Raw genomic sequence first — 26,177 nt, forward strand, 5'->3', positions numbered from 1 at the left:
TGATGACAATACACAGTTAGAGGAGACAGTAGATGGTCATGGTCAGTGTATTCTGAAGGTAGTTTTCCAATTTTTTGGAACGGGGTAAAAGAGGTCACCTCTACTAGAATCTTTGTCCTAACCAAAAATGTAACAAAGTATAATAATAATATTAAAAATAATAATAATAAACTTTATTTATAGAGCACCTTTCATACAAATAGTGCTTTGGTGCTTTAAAAACCAAGCGTAAAAATAAAATATTAAAATTGAGAGATATACTTTCAGTTGTCAAGGAAAATACAGCAATACAGTAAAGCAACATACATGTCAATTAAATAAATAAAAATTAGGAAAGTCGTAATAAAATAAGAACAATTAAAGAGAACTAAAAAAAGAAACAGAAATAGAAAGAACAAAGAACCACTTTAACTAAAAGCAACATTTTCAAATGTTTTTTAAAACAATGTACCGAGCTTGACTGCCTAATAAAAAGTGGAAGTGAGTTTCATAATTTAGAAGCATAAAAACAAAAAGCAGCCTCTCCACTCTTTCTGCATTTCACATGTGGTATTTGCAGTAGGCCAGTATGTGCAGATCTCAGGTCACGTATAGGAACATAGGAAGACAGACATTCAGTAAGGTACAGACGTGCTAGGTCGCTTAAAGCTTTAAAAACAAGTAAAAATACTTTCAAATTTATCCTAGATAATACAGGTGACCAGTGAAGTTTTTTCAAAACAGGAATGATATTCTCTTTCTTGTATTTGTTAGGATCTGTGCTACTGCATTTCGAACAAGTAGTAAGGGATTTATTGTTTTCTTGGGAAGCCCACAAAACAGAGCATTATAATCATATCCACATCAATGTGAGCAATGGAGAAGTCAAATTAACGTGTCTAAATATCATCTAGTTCTATCCCAGGGAAGAGGGCTGTTGCCTACACAGACGACAAGACACAAAACGCTCAACTGTGCAAAACACGCATAAGGACATCAGTCAGAAGGAACAAGGTAAAGTGTTTTTTCTTCTTCACCATGGTCATGTAGTTTCACTCCAAGCACTGTCATATGAAATAACTGTGGAAACGACCTCCCCAACATTTTGGGTTGTTGCATTTTGCTTCAATGAATTTTAACCTTTTCTTTTAGACATTAAGAGGAAGGACACATTCACCCTTGGTAGAGATTCAGTTGTTCTATGAGATGTCAAGGTGAGAATTAACCACTTCAGGGATAAGTCAATCCACATGACTGAAAAAGGGGCAATGAACAGGATATGGGGATTTTGCTAGTTATAAAGTACAATAATCATCATTACATGATCTAAGACTACTGAAGTATAAGCTGTGTCCCTGACTGATTAATTAGCAAATTCATCTTTGTAGAGTGCAGCTACTATCTATTCAGTGGCATTTCCTTAAAACAACTGTATTCCCACATTCTGAATATGGAGTGAGATCATGTAGAGAATGTTGGACTTGTAATAACTAATTGAAGGATAATAATAATCAACGAAAGTGCTTAAAAGTATCAACAAATGCCTTCAAAGTACTCGACACGTACTTTGCTTTCAAAAGTGAAACATAATTAATGCTTACGTAAGATTTCTCTTGACTTCTCAGGAGTATACTAACTCCAAGGACAAGTAACATCACAAACCATTATTTAAGTGCTGATGTTGGAGCTGCAATACTACTACCAAGACAAAAAATGATACAGGTAACACTGCTTTCAGATTTCTAAGAATTGCTAAAATAGTATGTTTACAGAGCATTCAGAGTTGAGAATATGACAAGTTCCAACCATCTCAAACACTGCCAATCTAGAACAAAAAGAAAGTACTTGAACACCTGCAGTAATCGAACACAAACCAGAACATATCAGTGCATGACAATGAAATGTAGTCACAAAATGATTCTACCCTTTCAAGTCCCAAAAAGGACCGAGGAACTTACCGGAGGCGATACCTGGATTTCAAACAGAGTACAATGTAGCCACTGTAGGGGAGAAGATCACAGAGAGCTCTTCTCAGATTGCTCAGATTCAGCCCCAGCACCCTGTCCTGACTGAAGCAGACAAAGTGGTCAAACAGGTAGGTAGAAATGAGTAAGGAACAGAGAGTATGGTTATTCTTGCACTGTTTTGTTCGTCTGTCAAAGTAAAGAGTGCTTCTGACTTTTGTCAATGTTCATCTTTATTTTAGGAGAAGAACAAACGGTGGTATCACACTTTGCTCAAGTGTATGATACCATGTGTGTACAGCAGACATCACCAAAGGAACAGGAGACACCTGAGTAGAGAACAAGAATATGAAAAGACTGATGAAAAAAAGCACCAGGAGAAATCCATTGAATATGCACAATCTCGTCCAGTATTTCAATGAAAAGTTTCAGTGTTGTTTTTAGTGTCGTCGTATTGCATACATTTAAAACAATGTGTCTCGTTTAATGAACAATTTCATTTACTTTAGTAAAAAGTGTTGTTTACTGTAGTCCTAGCATGGATGCAATTGTTAGAAAAAACGTGAATGAAAAACTGAATGTTTCATACAATATGGGTTTGTGTTAACCCACACACCTAAGTGAAATGTTTGATTACGTTTACAAGACATAACACATAGTTCAGTTGAGTATGAAAGGGAACAACAGAGAAAGTCACAAACAAAACATTTGTGAAGGACTTGATGAATGTTTTTTCTTTAGAAATTACAAAAAATAAAGAATTTTTCAACAAGATGTCTTTCTATAGCGAGTTTCATTTGAGATAGTCTTTTCTTAGAAGTGCAAGAGTGGTATTCTCTACAACATATTCCCCAATTTGATCATTCTCAGAAATTAGGAGACGGAAACCACACCTACTGTAATATTAGACCTCGTAACAAGGCAACTAGGTTTCAATGGCTTAAAAGGTGCAGAAAGAGGCTCATGTATAATGACCTCCAGTGTCCCACAGGTTTCCCAAATCATTTCTTAGAGTATGGAAAAAGAGGAAATAAAGTGTCTACAGAAAGCGTATACCCCCTTGAACTTTGTTCAGTTTGTTGCGCCAGTGCCAGAGTTTCATGCAATTAAATGAGGACCTCTTTCTCACACCACATATGTTATACGTTCAATGGGAAAGAAGGAAATATTACAATTGTATACATTTTCACCCACATGTTAATATTTGGTAGAAGCCCTTTTCACAGCAATTTCAGCTGTGAGTCTGTTGGTAATGGGCTCCACCACCTCTGCACCAACAAGATTTGATAATATTTGAGAATTTCAGAAGTCTGTCTGGTTTAGCTGAAGAATCAGCTAAGGTAAGTTTCAGGAAGAGCATCTGATTTCTTTCAATAAAGCAGAACAGAGAAAAAACACACAATACAAAATCATGAGAATTTGTATCCATATGACACTTTGACTCGAATACTTTTATCAGACCTACACAGAGTATATACTGTACACACTTTTTCAGCCCAGGTTTATACATTTGATACATTTGGAACTGCCATTTGTAGGTGTTTTTGTGTCTTAGCTCAACACTGTGAAACCTGTAGTTACAAACATGGAGGATGAAGACATGAAGACATATATTGTACCTCTGACCGGCCTACCTTCCAAGAGGTGAAAGATGAAACTTTTCCTTTATCGTCAACTCAGTGAATGTCTTTAAACTTTCGAAAACTGTAACAAAGAATAAGTTAAAAAACTTATTTTCATTGGACCCACAGAAAAGTCAAAGTTGTCCATAGAAATGCCCGTCTAAATCAGAAATCTACAGCACAAAGGCAGTGGCCTTTCGGGACATAAGAATGAAATCAGACTTTACTCAGACGAATTGCCCTTGGTCACGGACATCTTGCTATCAGTCACTACAAAGATGTTTTCTCTCGTGCCATGGCTTGCCTGACTTGCTTCTTCAGCTGGATGGCTTCTGGTCGCTGGTCAGGATCGACAGCCAGCATGTCCTGGAGCAGTGTCCTTAGCTCCGTGCTTATGGCTCTATTTACTTTCAGGGGGATGTGGAACTGCAGCCAGGGGTTCTCACGCAGGGCCTCTCCAACAGGCCCTGACAGACATATGCTCCTGTATCGGAAACACACTTTAGTTCAATTCTAAAATATTTCTCATAGGACTGAAGGAACCTTTGCCTGTTAAGAGTTAACAATTAGGTCCTCAAGAACTGTTTTACGGTTTTCTACACTCCTGGCTGGCCAAGGTCTCTTAAGTGGAGGTGTAACTCATGTATCCTACATGTGATTTAGCAACATGAAAGGGAATAGCTTCTTATCGGATTATGGTCTTGGTTAACTGCCTAAGGCTGACCTAAGTGCCTAACTTTCTGACTTTCTTTATACCTTATATGTTGAGAAGCTTCTTCTGACCAATCAGAAATGTATGCTTTATGTATGAACATTTTGCTCATCAAAGTGAGTGAGAGACAAGGTTAACAGAAATTAGCCACGGCAATAAATGACAGCATATTTTTGGGTTCTTAAATGGTCTCTACGTGGCACACCTGCAGTGCAAACTGACACACACTGTTTAGAGAAACAGCTACTCTATTACTAATATTAATGAAACATTTCTTATTCTATGGAACAAAAACAAACAGTAAAACTAAAACACAGATCTCTTAGCTTCCTATTTCATGAACCAGATGACTGAATGACCAAGCCTAACTAGTAGCCAGAACCCCAGTTAACCCTCCGTAACACAAAGTTTAACCACACGACAGGAACTCTTTCAAACTGAGTGAAAATCATAAATGGATCCATAACTTTACATCAATTTACTATGTTGTGCCAATACCTGCATTTACATTTAGAACGAATGATGTCATAGAACCAGCATCACACCAGTTCCAGGTGTCTCCAAGGAGACAACAGAACTTCAGTTGTGTTTGCTAAAATACACACTTTGAAACATACTGTAACACTTAGTTAACATGTCTGGTTTAGTTGAAGAATCGGCTAAGGTAAGTTTCAGGGCTTAATGGTGGGATGGCACCTGTGCTTTTTTCCCCCAACCGCTAGAATATGATTCGCACCAAACCCAAAAGAAATACTGCACAGTTCAGGAACTTCATCAACCTAGCAACTGTAAAATAAGCTTACAAACAACTGAATTGAAATGCCAAAAAGTTCAGAGAAAGGCACAAACTATGTTTACTTGGGGTTTACAAAATTAAAGCTAACTAAAACTGTAATGATAAACAATCATGCTGCCAATGGACAGAGAAATATCATGTTTTTTGAATAATGTATTATTTGTTATATAGGAACCCAGTATAAGGGAATCCCTTGCGATCCTGTCTGCAGAGATAAAGGTAAGTATTTTTTTCTCTGTAGCTCTGTCACTCCAAGAAATATAATGAACATAAATATATTTGCCAATCTTTTCATAGTAATCCAAACAACTCTGCGTGCATCTGACATTTGTAATATTTATCTACCGCAGTATAACTCTTCTGGCAAGGCGATTGGTATTGTACCTTGAAAGAAAACTGATTGGAAATGTCATGTACTCTATGGTTTCTATTGATGTCAAGTGGCAAATGTTGACTGGTGATGTTATGTGAATCTTAGGAAATGGTCATTTTTCAATCGAGTCTATGTTTCTCAGAATTTGAGACAGAGAGGTCAATCTCTGCAATCCGAGCTGAGGGCATTTCTTGGAATGGAAAGGTAAGAGCAACGTGTTCTTTGATATTCTCTTAAGACTCTTCGCCAGATTTTACGATGAAAAATGTAAATAATAATAACAAACATTATTTTATATAGTGCCTTGAAAGGTGGCTTCTTTACAGAATGACAAAACCAACTACAATAAATAATACACAAGATATGCATGATGACAATACACAGTTAGAGGAGACAGTAGATGGTCATGGTCAGTGTATTCTGAAGGTAGTTTTCCAATTTTTTGGAACGGGGTAAAAGAGGTCACCTCTACTAGAATCTTTGTCCTAACCAAAAATGTAACAAAGTATAATAATAATATTAAAAATAATAATAATAAACTTTATTTATAGAGCACCTTTCATACAAATAGTGCTTTGGTGCTTTAAAAAGCAAGCGTAAAAATAAAATATTAAAATTGAGAGATATACTTTCAGTTGTCAAGGAAAATACAGCAATACAGTAAAGCAACATACATGTCAATTAAATAAATAAAAATTAGGAAAGTCGTAATAAAATAAGAACAATTAAAGAGAACTAAAAAAAGAAACAGAAATAGAAAGAACAAAGAACCACTTTAACTAAAAGCAACATTTTCAAATGTTTTTTAAAACAATGTACCGAGCTTGACTGCCTAATAAAAAGTGGAAGTGAGTTTCATAATTTAGAAGCATAAAAACAAAAAGCAGCCTCTCCACTCTTTCTGCATTTCACATGTGGTATTTGCAGTAGGCCAGTATGTGCAGATCTCAGGTCACGTATAGGAACATAGGAAGACAGACATTCAGTAAGGTACAGACGTGCTAGGTCGCTTAAAGCTTTAAAAACAAGTAAAAATACTTTCAAATTTATCCTAGATAATACAGGTGACCAGTGAAGTTTTTTCAAAACAGGAATGATATTCTCTTTCTTGTATTTGTTAGGATCTGTGCTACTGCATTTCGAACAAGTAGTAAGGGATTTATTGTTTTCTTGGGAAGCCCACAAAACAGAGCATTATAATCATATCCACATCAATGTGAGCAATGGAGAAGTCAAATTAACGTGTCTAAATATCATCTAGTTCTATCCCAGGGAAGAGGGCTGTTGCCTACACAGACGACAAGACACAAAACGCTCAACTGTGCAAAACACGCATAAGGACATCAGTCAGAAGGAACAAGGTAAAGTGTTTTTTCTTCTTCACCATGGTCATGTAGTTTCACTCCAAGCACTGTCATATGAAATAACTGTGGAAACGACCTCCCCAACATTTTGGGTTGTTGCATTTTGCTTCAATGAATTTTAACCTTTTCTTTTAGACATTAAGAGGAAGGACACATTCACCCTTGGTAGAGATTCAGTTGTTCTATGAGATGTCAAGGTGAGAATTAACCACTTCAGGGATAAGTCAATCCACATAACTGAAAAAGGGGCAATGAACAGGATATGGGGATTTTGCTAGTTATAAAGTACAATAATCATCATTACATGATCTAAGACTACTGAAGTATAAGCTGTGTCCCTGACTGATTAATTAGCAAATTCATCTTTGTAGAGTGCAGCTACTATCTATTCAGTGGCATTTCCTTAAAACAACTGTATTCCCACATTCTGAATATGGAGTGAGATCATGTAGAGAATGTTGGACTTGTAATAACTAATTGAAGGATAATAATAATCAACGAAAGTGCTTAAAAGTATCAACAAATGCCTTCAAAGTACTCGACACGTACTTTGCTTTCAAAAGTGAAACATAATTAATGCTTACGTAAGATTTCTCTTGACTTCTCAGGAGTATACTAACTCCAAGGACAAGTAACATCACAAACCATTATTTAAGTGCTGATGTTGGAGCTGCAATACTACTACCAAGACAAAAAATGATACAGGTAACACTGCTTTCAGATTTCTAAGAATTGCTAAAATAGTATGTTTACAGAGCATTCAGAGTTGAGAATATGACAAGTTCCAACCATCTCAAACACTGCCAATCTAGAACAAAAAGAAAGTACTTGAACACCTGCAGTAATCGAACACAAACCAGAACATATCAGTGCATGACAATGAAATGTAGTCACAAAATGATTCTACCCTTTCAAGTCCCAAAAAGGACCGAGGAACTTACCGGAGGCGATACCTGGATTTCAAACAGAGTACAATGTAGCCACTGTAGGGGAGAAGATCACAGAGAGCTCTTCTCAGATTGCTCAGATTCAGCCCCAGCACCCTGTCCTGACTGAAGCAGACAAAGTGGTCAAACAGGTAGGTAGAAATGAGTAAGGAACAGAGAGTATGGTTATTCTTGCACTGTTTTGTTCGTCTGTCAAAGTAAAGAGTGCTTCTGACTTTTGTCAATGTTCATCTTTATTTTAGGAGAAGAACAAACGGTGGTATCACACTTTGCTCAAGTGTATGATACCATGTGTGTACAGCAGACATCACCAAAGGAACAGGAGACACCTGAGTAGAGAACAAGAATATGAAAAGACTGATGAAAAAAAGCACCAGGAGAAATCCATTGAATATGCACAATCTCGTCCAGTATTTCAATGAAAAGTTTCAGTGTTGTTTTTAGTGTCGTCGTATTGCATACATTTAAAACAATGTGTCTCGTTTAATGAACAATTTCATTTACTTTAGTAAAAAGTGTTGTTTACTGTAGTCCTAGCATGGATGCAATTGTTAGAAAAAACGTGAATGAAAAACTGAATGTTTCATACAATATGGGTTTGTGTTAACCCACACACCTAAGTGAAATGTTTGATTACGTTTACAAGACATAACACATAGTTCAGTTGAGTATGAAAGGGAACAACAGAGAAAGTCACAAACAAAACATTTGTGAAGGACTTGATGAATGTTTTTTCTTTAGAAATTACAAAAAATAAAGAATTTTTCAACAAGATGTCTTTCTATAGCGAGTTTCATTTGAGATAGTCTTTTCTTAGAAGTGCAAGAGTGGTATTCTCTACAACATATTCCCCAATTTGATCATTCTCAGAAATTAGGAGACGGAAACCACACCTACTGTAATATTAGACCTCGTAACAAGGCAACTAGGTTTCAATGGCTTAAAAGGTGCAGAAAGAGGCTCATGTATAATGACCTCCAGTGTCCCACAGGTTTCCCAAATCATTTCTTAGACTATGGAAAAAGAGGAAATAAAGTGTCTACAGAAAGCGTATACCCCCTTGAACTTTGTTCAGTTTGTTGCGCCAGTGCCAGAGTTTCATGCAATTAAATGAGGACCTCTTTCTCACACCACATATGTTATACGTTCAATGGGAAAAAAGGAAATATTACAATTGTATACATTTTCACCCACATGTTAATATTTGGTAGAAGCCCTTTTCACAGCAATTTCAGCTGTGAGTCTGTTGGTAATGGGCTCCACCACCTCTGCACCAACAAGATTTGATAATATTTGAGAATTTCAGAAGTCTGTCTGGTTTAGCTGAAGAATCAGCTAAGGTAAGTTTCAGGAAGAGCATCTGATTTCTTTCAATAAAGCAGAACAGAGAAAAAACACACAATACAAAATCATGAGAATTTGTATCCATATGACACTTTGACTCGAATACTTTTATCAGACCTACACAGAGTATATACTGTACACACTTTTTCAGCCCAGGTTTATACATTTGATACATTTGGAACTGCCATTTGTAGGTGTTTTTGTGTCTTAGCTCAACACTGTGAAACCTGTAGTTACAAACATGGAGGATGAAGACATGAAGACATATATTGTACCTCTGACCGGCCTACCTTCCAAGAGGTGAAAGATGAAACTTTTCCTTTATCGTCAACTCAGTGAATGTCTTTAAACTTTCGAAAACTGTAACAAAGAATAAGTTAAAAAACTTATTTTCATTGGACCCACAGAAAAGTCAAAGTTGTCCATAGAAATGCCCGTCTAAATCAGAAATCTACAGCACAAAGGCAGTGGCCTTTCGGGACATAAAAATGAAATCAGACTTTACTCAGACGAATTGCCCTTGGTCACGGACATCTTGCTATCAGTCACTACAAAGATGTTTTCTCTCGTGCCATGGCTTGCCTGACTTGCTTCTTCTGCTGGATGGCTTCTGGTCGCTGGTCAGGATCGACAGCCAGCATGTCCTGGAGCAGTGTCCTTAGCTCTGTGCTTATGGCTCTATTTACTTTCAGGGGGATGTGGAACTGCAGCCAGGGGTTCTCATGCAGGGCCTCTCCAACAGGCCCTGACAGACATATGCTCCTGTATCGGAAACACACTTTAGTTCAATTCTAAAATATTTCTCATAGGACTGAAGGAACCTTTGCCTGTTAAGAGTTAACAATTAGGTCCTCAAGAACTGTTTTACGGTTTTCTACACTCCTGGCTGGCCAAGGTCTCTTTAAGGTCTCTTAAGTGGAGGTGTAACTCATGTATCCTACATGTGATTTAGCAACATGAAAGGGAATAGCTTCTTATCGGATTATGGTCTTGGTTAACTGCCTAAGGCTGACCTAAGTGCCTAACTTTCTGACTTTCTTTATACCTTATATGTTGAGAAGCTTCTTCTGACCAATCAGAAATGTATGCTTTATGTATGAACATTTTGCTCATCAAAGTGAGTGAGAGACAAGGTTAACAGAAATTAGCCACGGCAATAAATGACAGCATATTTTTGGGTTCTTAAATGGTCTCTACGTGGCACACCTGCAGTGCAAACTGACACACACTGTTTAGAGAAACAGCTACTCTATTACTAATATTAATGAAACATTTCTTATTCTATGGAACAAAAACAAACAGTAAAACTAAAACACAGATCTCTTAGCTTCCTATTTCATGAACCAGATGACTGAATGACCAAGCCTAACTAGTAGCCAGAACCCCAGTTAACCCTCCGTAACACAAAGTTTAACCACACGACAGGAACTCTTTCAAACTGAGTGAAAATCATAAATGGATCCATAACTTTACATCAATTTACTATGTTGTGCCAATACCTGCATTTACATTTAGAACGAATGATGTCATAGAACCAGCATCACACCAGTTCCAGGTGTCTCCAAGGAGACAACAGAACTTCAGTTGTGTTTGCTAAAATACACACTTTGAAACATACTGTAACACTTAGTTAACGTGTCTGGTTTAGTTGAAGAATCGGCTAAGGTAAGTTTCAGGGCTTAATGGTGGGATGGCACCTGTGCTTTTTTCCCCCAACCGCTAGAATATGATTCGCACCAAACCCAAAAGAAATACTGCACAGTTCAGGAACTTCATCAACCTAGCAACTGTAAAATAAGCTTACAAACAACTGAATTGAAATGCCAAAAAGTTCAGAGAAAGGCACAAACTATGTTTACTTGGGGTTTACAAAATTAAAGCTAACTAAAACTGTAATGATAAACAATCATGCTGCCAATGGACAGAGCAATATCATGTTTTTTGAATAATGTATTATTTGTTATATAGGAACCCAGTATAAGGGAATCCCTTGCGATCCTGTCTGCAGAGATAAAGGTAAGTATTTTTTTCTCTGTAGCTCTGTCACTCCAAGAAATATAATGAACATAAATATATTTGCCAATCTTTTCATAGTAATCCAAACAACTCTGCGTGCATCTGACATTTGTAATATTTATCTACCGCAGTATAACTCTTCTGGCAAGGCGATTGGTATTGTACCTTGAAAGAAAACTGATTGGAAATGTCATGTACTCTATGGTTTCTATTGATGTCAAGTGGCAAATGTTGACTGGTGATGTTATGTGAATCTTAGGAAATGGTCATTTTTCAATCGAGTCTATGTTTCTCAGAATTTGAGACAGAGAGGTCAATCTCTGCAATCCGAGCTGAGGGCATTTCTTGGAATGGAAAGGTAAGAGCAACGTGTTCTTTGATATTCTCTTAAGACTCTTCGCCAGATTTTACGATGAAAAATGTAAATAATAATAACAAACATTATTTTATATAGTGCCTTGAAAGGTGGCTTCTTTACAGAATGACAAAACCAACTACAATAAATAATACACAAGATATGCATGATGACAATACACAGTTAGAGGAGACAGTAGATGGTCATGGTCAGTGTATTCTGAAGGTAGTTTTCCAATTTTTTGGAACGGGGTAAAAGAGGTCACCTCTACTAGAATCTTTGTCCTAACCAAAAATGTAACAAAGTATAATAATAATATTAAAAATAATAATAATAAACTTTATTTATAGAGCACCTTTCATACAAATAGTGCTTTGGTGCTTTAAAAACCAAGCGTAAAAATAAAATATTAAAATTGAGAGATATACTTTCAGTTGTCAAGGAAAATACAGCAATACAGTAAAGCAACATACATGTCAATTAAATAAATAAAAATTAGGAAAGTCGTAATAAAATAAGAACAATTAAAGAGAACTAAAAAAAGAAACAGAAATAGAAAGAACAAAGAACCACTTTAACTAAAAGCAACATTTTCAAATGTTTTTTAAAACAATGTACCGAGCTTGACTGCCTAATAAAAAGTGGAAGTGAGTTTCATAATTTAGAAGCATAAAAACAAAAAGCAGCCTCTCCACTCTTTCTGCATTTCACATGTGGTATTTGCAGTAGGCCAGTATGTGCAGATCTCAGGTCACGTATAGGAACATAGGAAGACAGACATTCAGTAAGGTACAGACGTGCTAGGTCGCTTAAAGCTTTAAAAACAAGTAAAAATACTTTCAAATTTATCCTAGATAATACAGGTGACCAGTGAAGTTTTTTCAAAACAGGAATGATATTCTCTTTCTTGTATTTGTTAGGATCTGTGCTACTGCATTTCGAACAAGTAGTAAGGGATTTATTGTTTTCTTGGGAAGCCCACAAAACAGAGCATTATAATCATATCCACATCAATGTGAGCAATGGAGAAGTCAAATTAACGTGTCTAAATATCATCTAGTTCTATCCCAGGGAAGAGGGCTGTTGCCTACACAGACGACAAGACACAAAACGCTCAACTGTGCAAAACACGCATAAGGACATCAGTCAGAAGGAACAAGGTAAAGTGTTTTTTCTTCTTCACCATGGTCATGAAGTTTCACTCCAAGCACTGTCATATGAAATAACTGTGGAAACGACCTCCCCAACATTTTGGGTTGTTGCATTTTGCTTCAATGAATTTTAACCTTTTCTTTTAGACATTAAGAGGAAGGACACATTCACCCTTGGTAGAGATTCAGTTGTTCTATGAGATGTCAAGGTGAGAATTAACCACTTCAGGGATAAGTCAATCCACATAACTGAAAAAGGGGCAATGAACAGGATATGGGGATTTTGCTAGTTATAAAGTACAATAATCATCATTACATGATCTAAGACTACTGAAGTATAAGCTGTGTCCCTGACTGATTAATTAGCAAATTCATCTTTGTAGAGTGCAGCTACTATCTATTCAGTGGCATTTCCTTAAAACAACTGTATTCCCACATTCTGAATATGGAGTGAGATCATGTAGAGAATGTTGGACTTGTAATAACTAATTGAAGGATAATAATAATCAACGAAAGTGCTTAAAAGTATCAACAAATGCCTTCAAAGTACTCGACACGTACTTTGCTTTCAAAAGTGAAACATAATTAATGCTTACGTAAGATTTCTCTTGACTTCTCAGGAGTATACTAACTCCAAGGACAATTAACATCACAAACCATTATTTAAGTGCTGATGTTGGAGCTGCAATACTACTACCAAGACAAAAAATGATACAGGTAACACTGCTTTCAGATTTCTAAGAATTGCTAAAATAGTATGTTTGCAGAGCATTCAGAGTCTCATAGAGAAAATAAGTTGAGAATATGACAAGTTCCTACCATCTCAAACACTGCCAATCTAGAACAAAAAGAAAGTACTTGAACGCCTGCAGTAATCGAACACAAACCAGAACATATCAGTGCATGACAATGAAATGTAGTCACAAAATGATTCTACCCTTTCAAGTCCCAAAAAAGACCGAGGAACTTACCGGAGGCGATACCTGGATTTCAAACAGAGTACAATGTAGCCACTGTAGGGGAGAAGATCACAGAGAGCTCTTCTCAGATTGCTCAGAGTCAGCCCCAGCACCCTGTCCTGACTGAAGCAGACAAAGTGGTCAAACAGGTAGGTAGAAATGAGTAAGGAACAGAGAGTATGGTTATTCTTGCATTGTTTTGTTCGTCTGTCAAAGAAAAGAGTGCTTCTGACTTTTGTCAATGTTCATCTTTATTTTAGGAGAAGAACAAACGGTGGTATCACACTTTGCTCAAGTGTATGATACCATGTGTGTACAGCAGACATCACCAAAGGAACAGGAGACACCTGAGTAGAGAACAAGAATATGAAAAGACTGATGAAAAAAGGCACCAGGAGAAATCCATTGAATATGCACAATCTCGTCCAGTATTTCAATGAAAAGTTTCAGTGTTGTTTTTAGTGTCGTCGTATTGCATACATTTAAAACAATGTGTCTTGTTTAATGAACAATTTCATTTACTTTAGTAAAAAGTGTTGTTTACTGTAGTCCTAGCATGGATGCAATTGTTAGAAAAAACGTGAATGAAAAACTGAATGTTTCATACAATATGGGTTTGTGTTAACCCACACACCTAAGTGAAATGTTTGATTACGTTTACAAGACATAACACATAGTTCAGTTGAGTGTGAAAGGGAACAACAGAGAAAGTCACAAACAAAACATTTGTGAAGGACTTGATGAATGTTTTTTCTTTAGAAATGACAAAAAATAAAGAATTTTTCAACAAGATGTCTTTCTATAGCGAGTTTCATTTGAGATAGTCTTTTCTTAGAAGTGCAAGAGTGGTATTCCCTACAACTTATTCCCCAATTTGATCATTCTCAGAAATTAGGAGACGGAAACCACACCTACTGTAATATTAGACCTTGTAACAAGGCAACTAGGTTTCAATGGCTTAAAAGGTGCAGAAAGAGGCTCATGTATAATGACCTCCAGTGTCCCACAGGTTTCCCAAATCATTTCTTAGAGTATGGAAAAAGAGGAAATAAAGTGTCTACAGAAAGCGTATACCCCCTTGAACTTTGTTCAGTTTGTTGCGCCAGTGCCAGAGTTTCATGTAATTAAATGAGGACCTCTTTCTCACACCACATATGTTATACTTTCAATGGGAAAAAAGGAAATATTACAATTGTATACATTTTCACCCACATGTTAATATTTGGTAGAAGCCCTTTTCACAGCAATTTCAGCTGTGAGTCTGTTGGTAATGGGCTCCACCACCTCTGCACCAACAAGATTTGATAATATTTGAGAATTTCAGAAGTCTGTCTGGTTTAGCTGAAGAATCAGCTAAGGTAAGTTTCAGGAAGAGCATCTGATTTCTTTCAATAAAGCAGAACAGAGAAAAAACACACAATACAAAATCATGAGAATTTGTATCCATATGACACTTTGACTCGAATACTTTTATCAGACCTACACAGAGTATATACTGTACACACTTTTTCAGCCCAGGTTTATACATTTGATACATTTGGAACTGCCATTTGTAGGTGTTTTTGTGTCTTAGCTCAACACTGTGAAACCTGTAGTTACAAACATGGAGGATTAAGACATGAAGACATATATTGTACCTCTGACCGGCCTACCTTCCAAGAGGTGAAAGATGAAACTTTTCCTTTATCGTCAACTCAGTGAATGTCTTTAAACTTTCGAAAACTGTAACAAAGAACTAAGTTAAAAAACTTATTTTCATTGGACCCACAGAAAAGTCAAAGTTGTCCATAGAAATGCCCGTCTAAATCAGAAATCTACAGCACAAAGGCAGTGGCCTTTCGGGACAAAAAAATGAAATCAGACTTTACTCAGACGAATTGCCCTTGGTCACAGACATCTTGCTATCAGTCACTACAAAGCTGTTTTCTCTCGTGCCATGGCTTGCCTGACTTGCTTCTTCTGCTGGATGGCTTCTGGTCGCTGGTCAGGATCGACAGCCAGCATGTCCTGGAGCAGTGTCCTTAGCTCCGTGCTTATGGCTCTCTTTACTTTCAGGGGGATGTGGAACTGCAGCCAGGGGTTCTCATGCAGGGCCTCTCCAACAGGCCCTGACAGACATATGCTCCTGTATCGGAAACACACTTTAGTTCAATTCTAAAATATTTCTCATAGGACTGAAGGAACCTTTGCCTGTTAAGAGTTAACAATTAGGTCCTCAAGAACTGTTTTACGGTTTTCTACACTCCTGGCTGGCCAAGGTCTCTTTAAGGTCTCTTAAGTGGAGGTGTAACTCATGTATCCTACATGTCATTTAGCAACATGAAAGGGAATAGCTTCTTATCGGATTATGGTCTTGGTTAACTGCCTAAGGCTGACCTAAGTGCCTAACTTTCTGACTTTATTTATACCTTATATGTTAAAAAGCTTCTTCTGACCAATCAGAAATGTATGCTTTATGTATGAACATTTTGCTCATCAAAGTGAGTGAGAGACAAGGTTAACAGAAATTAGCCACGGCAGTAAATGACAGCATATTTTTGGGTTCTTAAATGGTCTCTACCTGGCACACCTGCAGTGCAAACTGACACACACTGTTTAGAGAAACAGCTACTCTATTACTAATATTAATGAAACATTTCTTATTCTATGGAACAAAAACAAACAGTAAAACTAAAACACAGATCTCTTAGCTTCCTATTTCATGAACCAGATGACTGAATGACCAAGCCTAACTAGTAGCCAGAACCCCAGTTAACCCTCCGTAACACAAAGTTTAACCACACGACAGGAACTCTTTCAAACTGAGTGAAAATCATAAATGGATCCATAACTTTACATCAATTTACTATGTTGTGCCAATACCTGCATTTACATTTAGAACGAATGATGTCATAGAACCAGCATCACACCAGTTCCAGGTGTCTCCAAGGAGACAACAGAACTACAGTTGTGTTTGCTAAAATACACACTTTGAAACATACTGTAACACTTAGTTAACATGTCTGGTTTAGTTGAAGAATCGGCTAAGGTAAGTTTCAGGGTTTAATGGTGGGATGGCACCTGTGCTTTTTTCCCCCAACCGCTAGAATATGATTCGCACCAAACCCAAAAGAAATACTGCACAGTTCAGGAACTTCATCAACCTAGCAACTGTAAAATAAGCTTACAAACAACTGAATTGAAATGCCAAAAAGTTCAGAGAAAGGCACAAACTATGTTTACTTGGGGTTTACAAAATTAAAGCTAACTAAAACTGTAATGATAAACAATCATGCTGCCAATGGACAGAGAAATATCATGTTTTTTGAATAATGTATTATTTGTTATATAGGAACCCAGTATAATGGAATCCCTTGCGATCCTGTCTGCAGAGATAAAGGTAAGTATTTTTTTCTCTTTAGCTCTGTCACTCCAAGAAATATAATGAACATAAATATATTTTGCCAATCTTTTCATAATAATCCAAACAACTCTGCATGTATCTGACATTTGTAATATTTATCTACCGCAGTATAATTCTTCTGGCAAGGCGACTGGTATTGTACCTTGAAAGAAAACTGATTGGAAATGTCATGTACTCTATGGTTTCTAATAATGTCAAGTGGCAAATGTTGACTGGTGATGTTATGTGAATCTTAGGAAATGGTCATTTTTCAATCGAGTCTATGTTTCTCAGAATTTGAGACAGAGAGGTCAATCTCTGCAATCCGAGCTGAGGGCATTTCTTGGAATGGAAAGGTAAGAGCAACGTGTTCTTTGATATTCTCTTAAGACTCTTCGCCAGATTTGACAATGAAAATTTAAATAATAATAACAAACATTATTTTATATAGTGCCTTGAAAGGTGGCTTCTTTACAGAATGACAAAACCAACTACAATAAATAATACACAAGATATGCATGATGACAATACACAGTTAGAGGAGACAGTAGATGGTCATTGTCAGTGTATTCTGAAGGTAGTTTTCCAATTTTTTGGAACGGGGTAAAAGAGGCCACCTCTACTAGAATCTTTGTCCTAACCAAAAATGTAACAAAGTATAATAATAATATTAAAAAGAATAATAATAAACTTTATTTATAGAGCACCTTTCATACAAATAGTGCTTTGGTGCTTTAAAAACCAAGCGTAAAAATAAAATATTAAAATTGAGAGATATACTTTCAGCTGTAAAGGAAAATACAGCAATACAGTAAAGCAACATACATGTCAATTAAATAAATACAAATTAGGAAAGTCGGAATAAAATAAGAACAATTAAAGAGAACTAAAAAAAGAAACAGAAATAGAAAGAACAAAGAACCACTATAACTAAAAGCAACATTTTCAAATGTTTTTTAAAACAATGTACCGAGCCTGACTGCCTAATAAAAAGTGGAAGTGAGTTTCATAATTTAGAAGCATAAAAACAAAAAGCAGCCTCTCCACTCTTTCTGCATTTCACATGTGGTATTTGCAGTAGACCAGTATGTGCAGATCTCAGGTCACGTATAGGAACATATGAAGACAGACATTCAGTAAGGTACAGACGTGCTAGGTCGCTTAAAGCTTTAAAAACAAGTAAAAGAACTTTCAAATTTATGCTAGATAATACAGGTGACCAGTGAAGTTTTTTCAAAACAGGAATGATATTCTCTTTCTTGTATTTGTTAGGATCTGTGCTACTGCATTTCGAACAAGTAGTAAGGGATTTATTGTTTTCTTGGGAAGCCCACAAAACAGAGCATTATAATCATATCCACATCAATGTGAGCAATGGAGAAGTCAAATTAACGTGTCTAAATATCATCTAGTTCTATCCCAGGGAAGAGGGCTGTTGCCTACACAGACGACAAGACACAAAACGCTCAACTGTGCAAAACACGCATAAGGACATCAGTCAGGAGGAACAAGGTAAAGTGTTTTTCCTTCTTCACAATGGTCATGTAGTTTCACTCCAAGCACTGTCATATGAAATAACTGTGGAAACGACCTCCCCAACATTTTGGGTTGTTGCATTTTGCTTCAATGAATTTTAACCTTTTCTTTTAGACATTAAGAGGAAGGACACATTCACCCTTGGTAGAGATTCAGTTGTTCTATGAGATGTCAAGGTGAGAATTAACCACTTCCGGCATAAGTCAATCCACGTGACTGAAAAAGGGGCAATGAACAGGATATGGGGATTTTGCTAGTTATAAAGTACAATAATCATCATTACATGATCTAAGACTACTGAAGTATAAGCTGTGTCCCTGACTGATTAATTAGCAAATTCATCTTTGTAGAGTGCAGCTACTATCTATTCAGTGGCATTTCCTTTAAACAGCTGTATTCCCACATTCTGAATATGGAGTGAGATCATGTAGAGAATGATGGACTTGGAATAACTAATTGAAGGATAATAATAATCAACGAAAGTGCTTAAAAGTATCAACAAATGCCTTCAAAGTACTTGACACGTACTTTGCTTTCAAAAGTGAAACATAATTAATGCTTACGTAAGATTTCTCTTGACTTCTCAGGAGTATACTAACTCCAAGGACAAGTAACATCACAAACCATTATTTAAGTGCTGATGTTGGAGCTGCAAGACAAAAATTGATACAGGTAACACTGCTTTCAGATTTCTAAGAATTGCTAAAATAGTATGTTTACAGAGCATTCAGAGTTGAGAATATGACAAGTTCCTACCATCTCAAACACTGCCAATCTAGAACAAAAAGAAAGTACTTGAACGCCTGCAGTAATCGAACATATCAGTGCATGACAAGGAAATGTAGTCACAAAATGATTCTACCCTTTCAAGTCCCAAAAAGGACCGAGGAACTTACCGGAGGCGATACCTGGATTTTAAACAGAGTACAATGTAGCCACTGTAGGGGAAAGATCACAGAGAGCTCTTCTCAGATTGCTCAGAGTCAGCCCCAGCACCCTGTCCTGACTGAAGCAGACAAAGTGGTCAAACAGGTACGTAGAAATGAGTAAGGAACAGAGAGTATGGTTATTCTTGGATTGTTTGTTCGTCTGTCAAAGAAAAGAGTGCTTCTGACTTTTGTCAATGTTCATCTTTATTTTAGGAGAAGAACAAACGGTGGTATCACACTTTGCTCAAGTGTATGATACCATGTGTGTACAGCAGACATCACCAAAGGAACAGGAGACACCTGAGTAGAGAACAAGAATATGAAAAGACTGATGAAAAAAAGCACCAGGAGAAATCCATTGAATATGCACAATCTCGTCCAGTATTTCAATGAAAAGTTTCAGTGTTGTTTTTAGTGTCGTCGTATTGCATACATTTAAAACAATGTGTCTTGTTTAATGAACAATTTCATCTACTTTAGTAAAAAGTGTTGTTTACTGTAGTCCTAGCATGGATGCAATTGTTAGAAAAAACTTGAATGAAAAACTGAATGTTTCATACAATATGGGTTAGTGTTAACCCACACACCTAAGTGAAATGTTTGATTACGTTTACAAGACATAACACATAGTTCAGTTGAGTGTGAAAGGGAACAACAGAGAAAGTCACAAACAAAACATTTGTGAAGGACTTGATGAATGTTTTTTCTTTAGAAATGACAAAAAATAAAGAATTTTTCAACAAGATGTCTTTCTATAGCGAGTTTCATTTGAGATAGTCTTTTCTTAGAAGTGCAAGAGTGGTATTCCCTACAACTTATTCCCCAATTTGATCATTCTCAGAAATTAGGAGACGGAAACCACACCTACTGTAATATTAGACCTTGTAACAAGGCAACTAGGTTTCAATGGCTTAAAAGGTGCAGAAAGAGGCTCATGTATAATGACCTCCAGTGTCCCACAGGTTTCCCAAATCATTTCTTAGAGTATGGAAAAAGAGGAAATTAAGTGTCTACAGAAAGCGTATACCCCCTTGAACTTTGTTCAGTTTGTTGCGCCAGTGCCAGAGTTTCATGCAATTAAATGAGGACCTCTTTCTCACACCACATATGTTATACTTTCAATGGGAAAAAAGGAAATATTACAATTGTATACATTTTAAAGCCATGTGTTCATATTTGGTAGAAGCCCTAACAACACCTAAAAAACACCTAACAACGGGTGCAGGACCGAATTAGGGCAATACCCACTATTGATAAACATACAGAAAACAATATTAAAGTACTGGCTTTAATATTAGCCAGACACAGCTGGATGAGCTCTACCAGCCAGGACAGGAGGCTCTACTGTACACAGAGAGGGGAGGGAGGGGGGAACAAGCTGCCCAGCCGTGTGGAATGCTACAGAACCCTAAACAGACAAAACATACTACCCGAATATTTGACCAAGATATCCAGACACAGCTGGATGAGCTCCACCAGTCAGGACAGGCTAATAAGATACACTCCACAGACATTCACAACAGTGACATATCATAAACACTTGAATTACTTATCTAGTCTCTCGAAACAAAATTTCGAGAAAAAACACATTGCCCAACGTTAGAAAGCACCTTGCATTACATTGCTTGAAAAACAATTTTATTTCGAAGGAATTATGGATCGGGAATTCTTCGAGGAAGTCGGGGTCACACAGCATGCCGCCCCATATATCAGGGAGCACATTGGATCAAGGCACAGTCTCTTTCAAGACAACGATCCGAAACACACAGCAGCAAGGGCGAGGCTTATAGCAGAACGAGTGAACTGGGTGAAAACTCCAGCCGAATCTCCAGATTTAAATCCAATAAGGATGGTATGGCATTAGCTGAAAGACTATGTTTGGAAAACTGCTAAACCCAGCACAAAGCAAGAACTGATACTGATACAATGTCTGTTGATACTGATACTGTATGAGTAGGGCTGTTTCACCACTCCTTTTTTTTTGTTGCATGCAGCAGTACTTCTTATGGTAGTACTTAAGTACAGTACAGTAGGTACTTACATTAGTACTTCTCGCGTTAAGAAAGTTAGGTGTTAGCATAAACTATTAGTAATAAATAATATTAAACTTAGCACTGTAATAAATTATGCTAATATTAAATTCGATTCTGCTCTGAGAATGTAGGGGGAAGGAAAAATGCCAGTGGTCTTTTCACTGATGAACTTGTGCCTGATGAACACCACTGCGTCACATCACACAGCTGCCAGCGCACCTCACCATGCCAGGCCACCACTGCGTCACACCACACAGCTGCAAGCACACCTCACCGTGCCAGGCCACCACTGAGTCACACCACACAGCCGCCAGCGAACCTCACAGTGCCAGGCCACCACTGCGTCCCAAAGCTGCCAGCACACCTCACCGTGCCAGGCCACCACTGCATCACACCACACAGTTGCCAGTGCACATCACTCTCCCCGGCCACCATTTCATTACACAGATGCCAAGGCATCTCACCGTGCCAGGCCACCACTACGTCAAACCACACAGGTGCCAGTGCACCTCACTGTGCCAGGCCACCACTGCGTCACACAGCAGCCAGCACACCTCACCATACCCTGCCACAGCTGCGTCACACAGCTGCCAGCGCACCTCACCATGCCAGGCCACCACTGCGTCAGACCACACACAGCTGAAAGCGCACCTCACCGTAACAGGCCACCACTGCGTCCCACAGCTGCCAGCACACCTCATGCCTTTAAATCTCTTTGTAGGATTTTTTCAACATGGTCTTTTTGAAGATCACAAAACAAGCCTGCTAGCCTGGATTTTACTTAAAAAAATCACGCCCGAGAAAGAGAAGTACTGTAGCATTAACTAGAAAAGGTGTTTTGCAGACATAGGCATAGTACGTAATTCAGGCTTTATGAACTTTATGAATAATAAATAACCCTAATTAATCGAATCCCAGGTGTGAGTTCATAAGGCCTGATTTACGTACTATGCCTACGTCTGCGAAACACCTGATCATCTACTCGAAAGATTTTAGTGCTTTGTGTATATTCTAATCGCAGTGGGGAGAGGGTGTGTGGGGACAGGTTTGGTTGAAATTGCATTGGGGATCTGTGTTCTTGAAACCTGAAACATTTTTTCTGAAAGTGTTTTCTTCCCAGTTTAGCTGTTCTTTACTCAGCAGCTTATTAAAAACAGGGTGTTCAAAAAGTTTTTTTTACCCAGAAGAGTGACACAGCTTTGCGTTGTGAATCTGTTATTCCGTATTTACAAAGAAAGTGGAATACAGTAATACTACCTGCTATATAGATACATATTTTTAGATATTCAGATCCTTAAATTAATATCATTATTCATTTCTTTAGATACGTGATTCCATACTATATTCCCTATTACAAAACCAATAATTCCAGTCCTGAAATCTGATTGGCTGACACACATTCGAAGAACATACTGTAACACTTAGTTAACATGTCTGGTTTAGTTGAAGAATCGGCTAAGGTAAGTTTCAGGGTTTAATGGTGGGATGGCACCTGTGCTTTTTCCCCCCAACCGTTAGAATATGATTTGCACAAAACCCAAAAGAAATACTGCACAGTTCAGGAACCTAGCAACTGTAAAATAAGCTTAAAAACAACTGAACTGAAATGCAAAAAAGTTCAGAGAAAGGCACAAAATATGTTTACCTGGGGTTTAAAAAATTAAAACTAACTAAAACATTCCAAACAGAAGCCGACCTACCTTCTTTTCTTTGTACCTGATAAGGATGAGGATGGCTTTAAAGATACAGCTAAACTTTTGCAGAACCATTCAAGCGCGTTGTTACTGTTTGTTGTAGAAGCCAAAAATATGAGAATCTCAAAATCTCAAAATCTCATGGCGTCAGAATGTACAACTTTAAAAAAATAAATAATAATAATAAAAATAAACATTAATTTATATAGCGCCTTGAAAGGTGGCTTCTTAATAGAATGACAAAACCAACAACAATAAATAATACACAAGATATGCATGATGACAATACACAGTTAGAGGAGACAGTAGATAGTGGTAATAAACACAGTGAGAGCAGAAGGATAAAGAACAGGGGTGAGTTTCCCGAAAACAACTAATCTTAGAGACTTTCAAGCAACTTTACGATGTACGTATGTACGTATGTAAACAATCGATTGACAATTCTTTCATTATATGGTGTCGGTTTTGGTCCTTCAGTGGGATGGAATAAAGTTGTGAAAAGGAATATGAAGTAAACTTGACATCATAGTTTAAGCAAAAGCATATAGATAGGCACAAAAAGGGACCTTATTGTTTCTAAGAGCAAAGAAAAGAAATGACTGACATGCCGTAAAAGAAAACCAAGATTAACTGCGTGGACAGTGTATGCGTCCCGCACGACGTCCTTGATTTAAAGCAATATTTTTTGGCGCGCTGCCATAGTTAAGAATCACAATATTTCATGAGAAAAAACTGTTATTTAGAGTTATTGGGTGTACTGGAACTCAATGGAAACATTAACTACTAAGCTTGGCATGTGTCACTCAACAAATACAGGACCTATAATCAAATTTAAAAACAAGTAGATCTAAGCTTTACCGTCAACAATCACGACAGAACATCAAACGGTGTTGAACTACGCGGTATCGACCGCGGGTTTGGGTACGGAATGGAGCAGGCGTGGGACTCAGGACTGGGGCTGAACAACACATTTATTAACTCGAATCGGGAAAGGTACACACACAGGGACAGGGGTTACAGCGCTGCACCTTCACTAACACACACACACACACACCTGAAGGGAAGAGACTGTATCCCAGCCTCCGTCCCGCTATACAGTCCGGTAGAACCCAGGTGCTGTTCTCAGCCCGCCTTGCGTGCGCAGGACTAAAGCGCCCTGCGTGGCGCTACATTATAAATACATGTTAGGCCCAATGATTTCACTAAAATAATGCATTGCTGCACTTCATACTGAAAATAATATCATCTAGTCAAGTATAAAAATGAATATGAAATATACCCAAGATGACTCATAAATTCATCACTGTATAAATAAATGTTCTTTTTTCGAATTTCCTCTGACACAGTACAACACAATATCAAAGTCCTTCATATAAACTCTTAGTGTCCTGTATTCCCAGAGGATGCCCCTGCCGTGAAGTGACTGTGCTCTGTCTGGCGATCTCTGGCGCTCAGGGTGGGCAGGAGGAGGCCAGTTTAAGAAGCACTTAGTGATGAACGAGCGGGTCGGGGAGCACGTAGATGACGAAGGATTTAACGTGCTACTTCAGTTACGATGGGTTTTGGGAAACACTCGTCAATTAACGATCGAGCTTAAGAGCGAGTTTACGATGTTCTTAGCGCTACGATGCTTTCGGGAAACAGAATCATAATATCTAGAAGGATTACCATATATAAAAATAGAAAGAATGATATATGATATATACAAGTAATTATATCATATCATATTTTATTAACACCATACCCACCATCTATGTACATTCACATGACCACACATATCAGATCAATATCAAATCAATCACAATGATTAGAATGCGCGCAGAAATCGCCCCTTTCTCTTCCCATCTTTCAGCACATTATACGTCCTCTCCACGATACAAGCCGATATTCGTTATCTTACTCGACAATGCACCTTTTCCCGTGTTGTACGTTAACATTTGGTTCATAAAATCGACACACCTGAAATACTAAATAAGAAAGAAAACAATTATAACACAACGGATGACAGAGCCTCTAGAACAGAAAACCCGTTGGCGTCACACGCTGAATGTCTCTCTCTCTCCTGCTCAGCAAAACACAACATGTGGGTCAACACCGTGTGAGGCATTAAACATCACCTTCGTGCATTACCGCGATTCATCTGGCACACAACTGTACTACTACAGAAATAATATATATATAATGTCGCCACTCGAATCTGTAATGAAAATAAATTATAAAAAATGCCGCTGGCACGCTCACCTGCAGGAGCACGTGTCGCCCCCCCACGCCACTCCACTCCGGCACGTGATCATCTCGCCACAGCCCCTCAGACCAGACACCCCGACTCTCTCCTTCAGCAAGAAACCATCACGGGCAGCACAGCTCACCAGTATATCACACCACACTAGTCAGCATTTCAAACAGAAAAGAAACGGATTCAAATCCAGTGGCAGGAGCTCGCTGAAGAGAGACAGTGAAGGCGTCTCACCCGACTGGCGGCCACAGCGCGTCTGAGGGCTCCCCAGAGAAACGAGCCGCCTGTGACCCCAGGGGCACCTTCACAAACCCCAAGGGCTGTCGCAAAGCCAACTCCATACAGAAAAACGGAACTCATCTGGGGAAGTTCACAAAATAAAATAATAAAATAAAAGATGACATCATATAACCACGGCTCAACACAGCTGGCTACACGTGTGAGAAGGTGCAGTACTTGAAGTGCGCTGGGCAAACTTCCGAGGTCAAATTCTTCCAGCACGGTTGTACCTTTAAAGCGGAGACAACGGCACCGAAATTTTTTGGCGCGCCTTCTCTTTAAAGCCCTGCCAAATATGAAGACAGTACGTACAGTTATAATTCAAACGGAATTAAAATCTACACATCCCAGTTACCATGGTGGTGCTTGTGATCATTGCGTTTAACCAACGAAACAGGGCGAAAAATCAGTCACATGACTTTGGGGCAGAGTTTCGAAAGCTTAACCTATCAGCAACAAAGCGAAATTTACACGATAGGCTACCTCAAACTGTCAGTTACACGACT

General features: G+C 37.9%; 1 long non-coding RNA gene across 1 annotated transcript in view; it reads right to left on the minus strand.

Annotated features, from left to right (window-relative positions):
• The window catches only part of LOC148638904 (uncharacterized), a 215,546-nt gene extending 189,804 nt beyond the window's left edge, over positions 1-25,742 (minus strand). Inside the window, exon 1 of the long non-coding RNA XR_015930990.1 lies at positions 25,398-25,742. This is a non-coding gene — a long non-coding RNA (uncharacterized LOC148638904). The remainder of the gene's footprint in view (positions 1-25,397) is intronic.
• Between the last annotated feature and the right edge of the window lie 435 nt (positions 25,743-26,177).

Source organism: Lepisosteus platostomus, chromosome 28, assembly GCF_059453375.1.
Source record: "Lepisosteus platostomus isolate fLepPlt1 chromosome 28, fLepPlt1.hap1, whole genome shotgun sequence".
In the NCBI taxonomy this organism is placed as follows: Eukaryota; Metazoa; Chordata; class Actinopteri; order Semionotiformes; family Lepisosteidae; genus Lepisosteus; species Lepisosteus platostomus.